We start from the raw sequence: 10787 nt of genomic DNA on the forward strand, positions 1-10787 counted from the left end.
AATATCCCGAAGTGTTTGCATCAGAAACCACTAACACTGGCTGAAGGTGAGAAGGTGCCTTGGTTGCTGGAAGATAGAGCTGGAGCTAGGAGTATTTTCAGTGCCTATCCCTGCACTTCAAACCAGGAGAATATTTTATCTGTGTACTCAAATTTAAATTTAAACTTTAATAAGGTAGCTGGAAGGATGAAAGATTTCACCTTCTCTAATTATACCGGCTTACTCCATACGCCAGCCACAATACACGTGTAACTAGAGTGAAACAGCCACAAAAATATAACAAGTCTTACCCATCCTTGCATACTCAGTGGCTGGAGCCAAGTCAACTGGCATATGGTACCTATCAGATAAATATTTCTAATGAATAAATGCACTCATGAATGAAAATTACAGTCAAACCTAAATTGAACCAGACTGTTAAGCTTCTCTCAAGGGAATCATCTGTATCGGTGAGTAAACCGACCTGAAGCAAAAACGCCTGCTTGGCCCTGTGTTTTGAAGCTGGATTTCTCTCCACATTAGGTGGCTCAGAGTATCTGACAGACATGTGCCTGAAGTCCTGGGCTTGTTCTTCATTGCGTGAGCAACTGCTGCCCCATGGTGAGTCGCCCTAGGTATCTGTGCTGAGCTTTGCCTTCCCCTTCCTTTTCCTTTCGGAGCTGGAAGCTTGCAGTGTGCAGAGTGTGTGGCAGGCGGCGCTGTTGAGCTGTTCGCGGGGAAAGCGGGCTGGACTTAAAAACTTGCCACCTAGCAGCTTTTCAAGGGCAAGTTCCTGAGCAAAGGTCTAGAAGAAACTAGTAGCCTTCCATGCGATCTCCCACAGGACCCACGTGCATCCTTTTCCTCCACAGCCTGGCCGATCTGCGGTATCTACTGATTTTTATAAAGAGGGAAGGAGTCTGTAAAAAGGAAGACGATTGAGCTTGTACACACAGACCAACACAGTTTGGGGAAACAGGAAGCCAAAGATGACCAAGAAGGCAAGCTGCCAAGCCTTTCTGCCAAGCCTCAGGACCTGAGTCGGGTCCCCAGATTCACATGGTGGAAGAGAGAAGAGTTGTCCTCTGACCTTCACATGCGGGATGCATGGCACGCATGCTCACATACACATACACAAAACAAGCAAACAAACTAACGATTTTTTTTTTTTAGAGTAGCTATAGCTGGGATACAAAGTGAATAAACTGTAATTTAGAAAATACATAAATGAATTTTAAAAAAGGAAAGGCTCTATCATTGCTTTCATTGTGTTTTCACCCCAGAATTTGGCTCAGCCCTTCTTTCCTTATAAGAAAAGTCAATGGTGGCGTCCTGCTGCTACATGAGTCTTCAGGAAGTTTTCCCTCAACCCATGGTGAAAAGCAAAACCCCTGTAATTTACTCCGAGAATCCACATGCGAGGCCTGTTTCACGTGGGGCCCTCTCTCATGCTCCAGCCTGATCCACAAGATAGAATCCAGAGTACAAATAGGAGGTGAGTTGTGAAATGACAACGAGGACCAAATGCAGATCTAAGTTAAAGGAAATGCCTTAGAACAGATGGATACAGAGTCAGTCTTCCCACAGGGAAGAAAACTGTTCACTGGAAAAGGAAAACCATTAAAGACCCATATTAGCCAGAGGAGAACTGTAACATGTACATGTCTGGAAAAGAAATAAAAAGATTAAAAAAAAAAAAGCACTGCTATCAATAGATTTATTTCATAAACGAGTTCATTCACCATGAAAAAATAACGTTGAAAATAATGATCTCTTATGATATTAAATATGTCTATGAAGCATATAAAACAAATATGGTATAAAAATAAGGAAACTGGGTGTGATGCTCTCTAAAACTGGTTACATACATAGATGATGTCACAATGTACACATGTGAATTAAAATTAATAAGCATGACCTAGTAGACAGTTTTATAAAGTTGATGTTCCTCAGAAATCACTTTGAAGCACAGGTTGAACATCTGTAAACATTCACCAGGTACAACTGCACACAAAGACTTTCAAGAATTTTCAAGGAATTGATGTTGTTCAAACAATACTCAATAATCACCATAAAGTTATGCTAAGTGACAACAATAAGGATAATTTTTTTAAATCTTCCATTTGAAAATAAAAATATTCTAAACTACAGGAGCTCCACAAGGAGAGCAACAGAACCAAAAACTCTGGGCACAGGGGTCTTTTCTGAGACTGATACTCCAACCAAGTACCATGCATGGAGATAACCTAAGACCCCTGCACAGATGTAGCCCATGGCAGTTCAGTATCCAAGTGGGTTCCATTGTAATAGGAACAGGGACTGTCTCTGACATGAACTGATGGGCCTGCTCTTTGATCACCTCTCCCTGAGGGGGGAGCAGCCTTACCAGGCCACAGAAGAAGACAATGCAGCCACTCCTGATGAGACCTGATAGACTAGGATCAGAAGTAAGGGAAGGAAGACCTCCCCTATCCGTGGACTGGAGAAGGGCATGTGTGGAGAAAGGAGAGAATGGGTGGGATTGGGAGGGGAGGAGGGAGGGAACTACAGGGGGGATACAAAGTGAATAAACTGTAATTAATAAAAATTAAAATTAAAAAAGATATGCCCTCAACTTCCTGCAAAAGAATTTTGAAAAAAAAATTGGGGGTGAGTCATTTGAGTATGCTTTTGTCTTCCTATCACACTGGCTTTGTTCTTTAAGTTGCTTCCCAGAGACTCTCGGCTAAATGCTATAAGAAACATAGCGTGAAGCGAGCTCTTAGTTTATTAAATAATACTGTGGTAAAGCAGTAGTTCATTGTCATGGTACTTCTTATCAATTACTTATCCTTCCTTCCTCCTCCTCACCTACTGGAATTATATATCAACGAGGTCGTTTATTATAGAAATTTATGCTTGTCATAATTCTCTCCTCAATGATCTGTAACTCCTTATTTACAGAAAATTATAGACTTGGCAATGATGGGAAGGACAAGTCTTAACTTACTCCTGAAGAGCCTACAGCAGTGATTCTCAACCTGTGGGTTGCGATTCCTTGGTGTTGCATATAAGATATTTACATTATGGTTTATAACACTAGCAAAATTACAGTTATGAATTAGCAACAAAAAATTATAGTTGTGGGCTGTGACAACATGACAAACTGTTAAAGGGTCGCAGCGTTAGGAAGGCTGAGAACCACTGGCCCACAGAAATCATTGTGCCACTAAAATGCAGGTTGATTATTTGTTCCACACTGATAATATTTGACAGGTTGCATTAGCATGTTACTCGGGATCTATAGATAAACATTATTCTAATGATCTTTTAATATCTTTTGAACACATCCCATTATGTTTAGATACCTAAAATTACATCTAAAAATCCTATAGAGACTGCTTTTAATACTTTTGCAGTTGGATCTTCAAATGAACAAGGAGCTTGTGTTTTATACACAAATTCCACACACTACACACACACACACACACACACACAAAGACTGTACCCACTGCTGGTGATACAGCTCAACAGTCTGAATTCACTATAACCAATCAGCTGTTACTAGATCTTTCTCAGCCATTGAATATTTTAGCTAACTCTACCTATTGTGCTTAAGCTACTTCTCTTTTAGAAACTGCAAGACTTAACCCAACCCCATTACTAATGTTAATTCACAATTATTTCTCTCTTTTCAGATGTCTATAAGCCAACAGTCTCGACATTTTTTCATGACTCATATTCGTGCTCATTCTAATATGCCAGGTCCATTAACATCTGCCAATGCTCAAGCCAATACTCTGGCCTCCTCCCTGCCTTTAACACTATATTTTCAGGATGCTCAAAAAAAAAAAAATTTCATGAACTTCATCAAATACAGGTACAATCTTTTTGCCTAGGGAGCAAGCTGGACAGACCATCTTGTTCTTCTTTCACACTACTGCCATCTGCTGGCAGAATTAATCCTCTAGTGTTGAAACCTAATGGCATTAAGCAAATAGATATTACTCATCTCAGAATTTGGATGTTTAAAATATGTTCATCTAACTGTTGATACTTTTTAAAATATGATTGTCACTTCTGCTTACAGGGGTGAAAAAAAACCTTCAGATGTCATTATCATTCATCACACACCTTTTTCTAGGACTGCCATTACTACTAAAATCTGATAGTGCCCCTCGTTTATGCTAGCACACACTTTAAGAAAATTTGCAATTTATGAAATATAATCATTTTACTGAAATACCTTATCGTCCACAGGTACAAGCTCTTGTGGAATGACACCATCAAATACTTAAGCAGCAAATTTTAAAAATAGAAAAAGGATATATAGGCCCACAGAAATCCCCACTTTCTATGCTACATTTAGCCATGCTAGATTTACTTGTTTTCACTTTAAAGGACAATACTTCTGCTGCCCAAAAGAATTTTTCCCTAGAGGAGACACATCCTAAAGTACATGTTAGATGAAAATAGCTAGATTCTAATCAACGGGAAGGGCCAGCTGTTCTTCTAACACCAAGGTGAGGTTGTTTTTTGTTTCTTCCCAGAGCATGAATGAAGTCTCAGATGGCTTTTTCTCCAATGTGTCCAACCAGGATAACATTCCAGAGACCACCAGACAAATGAAACAGCTGGAGGTAGATGACAAAACCATCAAGGGAAATGATCCAAGGGAACAGTGAGCCAATGACCTGGGGAGACACTAAGACTCTAACTCAAGCCAAGATGTTGGGAAGACAACAAGGACACGGTACTACAGACACAGCGGTACTACAGACACAGAAATGATGCTCTTATCTTTACTGACTTTGCTACATGTGAACTCTCAGCTTGTCAATGCAGAATCCAAATGCTTTTTGTCAGGGGCAATAAAAGCCACTCCTGTACAGGAGACAGTATGATGTTGTTTTGCCAGGCTAAAGATTGTTTTTATCCTTTGGGACCAATGGTCTAGACAAAAGATGTTATACAAATATTGAGTCACAGGAATGGAGGATATTTTGGATGGACTAATCTAATTAATCAGTCCAAATATGATAATGCAGATTTTAGCATAATTAGGTATTCTTTAGAAAGCTCTGATGGTGGAAATTATTGCATGAAGATGAAAAGAGGACTATCGGATGTATTGCTTACCAAAGTTGCTATTATTGTACTTAGAATAGCACTATCTGTTGCCAGTAGGCTAGAAAACAACCTCTGGCTTCGTTTGATGCATGATAGTCAACAATCTTTTTGTATCCGAGGAGACCAATCTATTCCTGGGTTCTTTAAAAAAAAATTATGGCATTGAAGTTACTCATACACGTTAGAATCCACCTGCACTGGTATCCATAGGACTTCCCCTGATATTCTTGTCAACGGTGCTTTAAATTTTTATCTATCTATCTATCTATTTATTTATTTATTTATTTATTTATTTATTTATTTATTTATTTATTTGTACGTTGGTGTTCTGCCTGCTTGTGCATCGCTGTGAGGGTGTCAGATTGCCTGGAACTGGAGTTACAGACAGTTGTGAGCTGCCCGTGTGGGTGCTGGGAATTGAACCCAGGTCCTTTGGAAGAGCAGCCCGTGCTCTTAACACTGAGACACTTCTCCAGTCCTTCAATAGGTTTTGTTTGTTTGTTTGTTTGTTTTTTTAAATCACAATGTTTATGCTTTAAATGTACTTATAGCCCTCCTTATTGTAATTCTGCCTTGAATCATACCCATCCCTCTGGAAAACAACCGCCTTTAGGATGGATCTTTTTATGTGTGTGAAAATGCTACATATACTACGCTTCCTGTGGGTTATATGTGATTATGTTGGATAGGCCGTATTACATACATTTTTGTTCAGTAAATCTCTGGAGTTGGTCAACAGAGTTAAGAGAGCTCCTCCCCCCCCCCCCCAAATTATGATGATTCTTTGCATCTATTGGATCAGGTGAAAAGTTGCATCCACAACAGCTTTCTTATACCAATCCCAGGAATGATTACTGGACTACAGAGAGAGGTTTCAAAAATGGCCTGTATGTTTAGTAAAACTACTAATATTATAGCAAAAAATGATAGGATAAATTAAGCAAGAGATGGACGAATTGAGAGCCTCGGCCTTACAAAACCGAGCCGCTCTACACTATTTGTTGCTGAAGGACAATTTTTTTTTGTCAACAATTTTCTGGCATGCGTTGCTCTAACGTGTCAGATTTATTGCTTCAGAAGAAGGAACAACTGCATAACCCGTTAGCTGCCCAGGCTGGGAGCAGTCATGACGCTGGCCTTTGCACTATCTGTGTGGCTGAGACCCCACCAGATCCTCTCTCATTCCCTTATCATCAGCTTGTTTTTCCTCAGTCAATCTACGGAACCTATTTTTACCCGAAGGCATCACAAATACTTTACAAAGAATTTTGTTGCAGTTGCTTCTGCTCTTTATTTACTTTACTTTGTGTTTTATTGTGCATATGGGATTGAGTCAACTATCACCAGGAAAGTTTTCACCAAATTGTGCTGTGCTTACATATGCCTGAAATAAACTACTCAGGGTCAGACTCCCAAAGTTTGAGCCAATGTCAGCTACTTAGTTGTGTTGAACCTTAGTTGGGTTGAACCAAACTGCCTTCTTGCCTCCTGGGGACAGATACTCTGCTGTCTGTGATGATCTCAAAGACCCCCTTGTCCTGTATGAAGACTGAGAAGGAAGAGGTCAAGTTCAACCATCGGAGGCAGGAATTTTGAGCAGGGTCTTGGGAAAGAGTGCTGACTAACAGAAAAGAGGCTTATAGGATGCCATGTGCACAGACAGTGCATGTTATGGACAGGTTTGCCTCCCTGCTCAGGGGAGAGATTAAGAGAGAAGCCTGGAGAAGCAAGGATGAGGGTTGAAGTTTGTCTGACACAAATGACTGGACAGACGTGGAGAGGAAGGACACACTTGATATAACAAACTCAGGAGAGGAGTGGTTTCTCCACCGCTAGCCTCTCTTCTGTTCCCAGTCAGCCGCATGAGGAGTTCTGCCTCACTAGAGAAATGCTTATACCCCACTATTTCCAAGCTGTATACGAACAGCTGTTCTAAGTGTGCTTGTGGCAATGTTCCCAGGCCATTTCCTCACTGGTGTTTTCCTGCAGAGGTGGGTTAAGTACGTTGGAGCTGGGTACAAGCACTTTCCAGCTTCTAATAGAAGAGAGAGGACTGGCCCAGGACAACCGTCCTGCCTTTCTGCATCTCCAGCTGATCCACACAGAAATCCCAGGTGACCAGCTTGGGCATTCATTCCCTGCTTTTAACCTCTGCGGATGCAGCCTGTTCTAATAATGTTCCAGGCACCTTTGACCTCTTTCTAAGACCCTGGAGGGATATTTTCTATGGGAATTTAACTTGTGATTTTCCTCACAGGGGGCAGGATATGACGGAGACTTCCTCGTTTTGTTCTGTCTATCTTGGTTTTTGTATAACAAAGGGCAGAGCCAACAGCTTCTGTCCTAACATGGAAGGTGTAGGTAATTCAGTCAACAGTGAGCTGCACCCCCCTTCCTGAACTCAGCTGCCAGCCCGTATTCTAAAGGGTTCTAGCATCAGGAACTAACACTTCACAACCAACCCCTCTACAGGGAGGTGGGGTTGCCAGTGTCCCTCCTGCCACGTGGATCTTTTGCTATTACCTGAAAGGTATGTGGCTCCTTTGCAACACCTATATGAACCTTCTAGAAGCAGAAAGCAGAGAAAGACAGAGAAAGGCCCTGGGGGAGGCATATCATAGATGGCAGCTCTTATCACTGCGTTCTGGTATTTTTGCGGGGTGTCTTTGGTGTCTTAGAGGAGGTGCACATTCAAGCTGGCCCCTGTGAGGAGGCAAGGTTCTGATGCATCCTTTTTTCTTGCAGATGAAAGGGGTTCGTTCTTTTGGGACTCCCTTCTTTGTTTGTTTGTTGCTGTTGTTGTTTTTCAAGTCAGTGTTTCTTCGTGCAGTCCTGGTTGTTCTGGAATTTTGCTCTGTAGACCAGGCTGGTCTCAAACTCGTAGAGATCTGCCTGCTAGGATTAAAGGCGTGCACCACCCAGACAAGATTTATTTATTTTTATTTTATGTGTATAGGTGTTTTCTCTGCACCCATGCACCATAGAGGCCAGGAGAGAGCTTTCAATTCCCTGGTACTGGAGTTATAGATGGCTATGAGCCACAACGTGAATGCTGGGAATTGAACCCAGGACCTCAGGAACAGCCAGTGCTTTTACATCTGAGCTAAGTGACCCAGCTCCTTAGAGACTAAGAGGGTGGGAATCCTCTTATAGACCAACTAAAATCACAGCAGTGTAGGCTGGTGAGCAGGAGTGGGCACTGGAGTGGGAAGGGGAAGAGATGCGTATGTCTCATTTGCCCTTTGGGGCTTATGGGGATAGCAGCAAGCTGAAACATACCAGTTGCGGTTTGTGTTGTGTGGTTTGCAAAACAACAATGAGAGGCAGAAGAGATGAGAAATGGGCTTTGACACTTCAGTGTGCATGGGTCCTTTATCCCTCGTGTCATCAGAAAGGCACATCCCAGGGGATCCCCACAGAGCAGAGGAGATGGGGTCCCCCGCCAGCAAGGCTTAGCTAGGTCCGAGACCCCCCTCACAGATGTCTCCATCTTCTTCTCAAATTCAACATGCTTAGCTTCTTCCTTTCTCCAGCCCAACTTCCCCAGGATCCAAGTCTGGAGCCCATGGTGGAAACTAGGAAGTATTTCCTCTTAGGGGGCAGCTGCGCTCCCGGCGTCATCAGAGCCTGTGGAAAGGGGACCGCAAGGCAGCTGTGGGGCGTAGCGTGCTGCTGGGCAACAAAGTCACTTTCGGAAAGTTTCCTCTTTGCCCTTTAAGAAGTTTCCAGACCACTGGCTTCCAATTAAAGTCTATCCATCAGGTACCCTTGACCTTTCAACAGAGACGAAGAGCCCATGGTTCCTGTCAAAGAAGAGGGTAGTGACACAGTCTTAGGGACACTTTGGTTTAAGTTGTTTTTTGTTTGTTTGTTGGTTTTTGTTTTTTTGCAGTAAAATTTAAATTCATTGGTTGATTGGTTTTGTATCTGGATAGCTTGTGACCTAGTTTCTTCTTTAGTGCAGCTGGGCAGAGCCCTGCTTGAGGCTGGGTGCTTCCTAATGGCGTCATTATGGTTTGGGATTATTGATGCAAATGAAAGCTGAAGCCGGACGTGACACAACACAGGCAGTGGGAAGCTGGGTGAGAGAAAATGGGTGCTGCAAACAACAGCTGATGTAGAAACTTCACCCCACCACCTCCAGCTGTGTGTGAAGGTGCCCCGCACGCCTCAGTTTTCCTACCTGTAAATTGGGCTTATTGGTAAAAGTAGTAATAACACTGATGGTATAGGTGTTTGATAAATAAATGCTCAATTTATGTTAGTGTTTATTGCTGTGCACATGAATGTGCATTTCAACACCTTTTTCTGTAGCTGTGGTGGTGGAAATCACATGTGTAAATCACAAAAGAGCAATGACAACAGAGAACTGTGAATCCTGTAGCAATTCCGGAGTACACTACCCCACTTGCTTGCCCCGTGGGAAAGAACAGACTCTCCTAGGCTAACTAGAGCCAGGGTTCATTAGGATTCCTGTCTAACACTCAACATCCTCTCCTGAGTGGACCCACACTCCCACCTAACACAGCTGACTAGTTTCTCACATTGCAGCCCAGACAAATGGACCCATAAGAACAGCCTCAGTCCCACTGCTTTGCATGGTGCTATCTGGGTGATGAAGTGCCCCATGTGGCTTTGCTTTCTTAGGGTCCTAAGCTATGTCCAGTCCACAAGACCACGGCACAAAAATGAAGGAGAGGCAACAAAATGAAAAATGCAAAGCCAGTGTGGCTTCGGATGCCTTGCTGACACTTGTCAGAGCTGTCACAGACACACACATCCACACTTGGGCTGTCATCAGCCCAAACGACAAGAATCTTACTCTCCCTCCAGAGCTTTGATCTGTGAGTACACGCATGAGTTGGTCCAATGCGTGTGTGTGTGTGTGTGTGTGTGTGTGTGTGTGTGTGTGTGCATGCACACATATTTCAACCTCTTTTCCTAACCAGGAACTCTGGTCTTGTTAGTTATTGCATAATTAATAATCTCAATAAGTTGTGGTCGTCAAAACAGACAGGCTGTCTCAGCTTCTGAGGGGTATGTGACCTTCTCCCTCAAGACAATCCATCCAAACAAAATACAAATGGAGTGGCTCCAGCTTACTCCTCTGCCTTCCTTCCTCATCCCCTGAGTCTGAGCTCCGAAGCCCCAGGACTTGGTATATTCCTTTCTCTGACCATTACCCCTCTCATCCCACCACTGTGTTCCTACCAGTCTGGGCCCTTCCAGCACAAAGATAACGCTGAAGCCTTCATGCATTTCTTATATCTCCTTTGACTGCGTTCCTACTGTGAAATCCCACATCTTTGTCAATGGTTTTGCAGACAGCACGGCTAGGGATCAGCAGAAACAAATGCTGTGTGAAGGTCACCAAACAGTGGTGACTATGGTGGCAAAAGACAGAGTAGAACAGTGAGTTGGGCTGGAGAGTAAAAGCCCACTGAATATCCCCTCCCCACAGAAAACTGTTGTGATGGGATGAACATTTTCTGAAAGAAAGTGACAAGATGATGATTTGAAAGTAGAGAGAGAATAAGAAGGTGGTGACTTTTATTTATAGAGAATTTTTGCTATGTTTGAGCCAGGGTCTAGCCAGGAAGCCCAGGTTCTCTTTACATCCGTGATCTCTTTGCAGCCTTCTGCATGCTGGGATTACAGGTGTGCGCCATCACATGCAATGTAAACAAGCATCTTGTCGG

The sequence above is a fragment of the Psammomys obesus genome, unplaced genomic scaffold, assembly GCF_907164565.1.
Source record: "Psammomys obesus unplaced genomic scaffold, mPsaObe1.curated_primary_1811, whole genome shotgun sequence".
Lineage (NCBI taxonomy): Eukaryota > Metazoa > Chordata > Mammalia > Rodentia > Muridae > Psammomys > Psammomys obesus.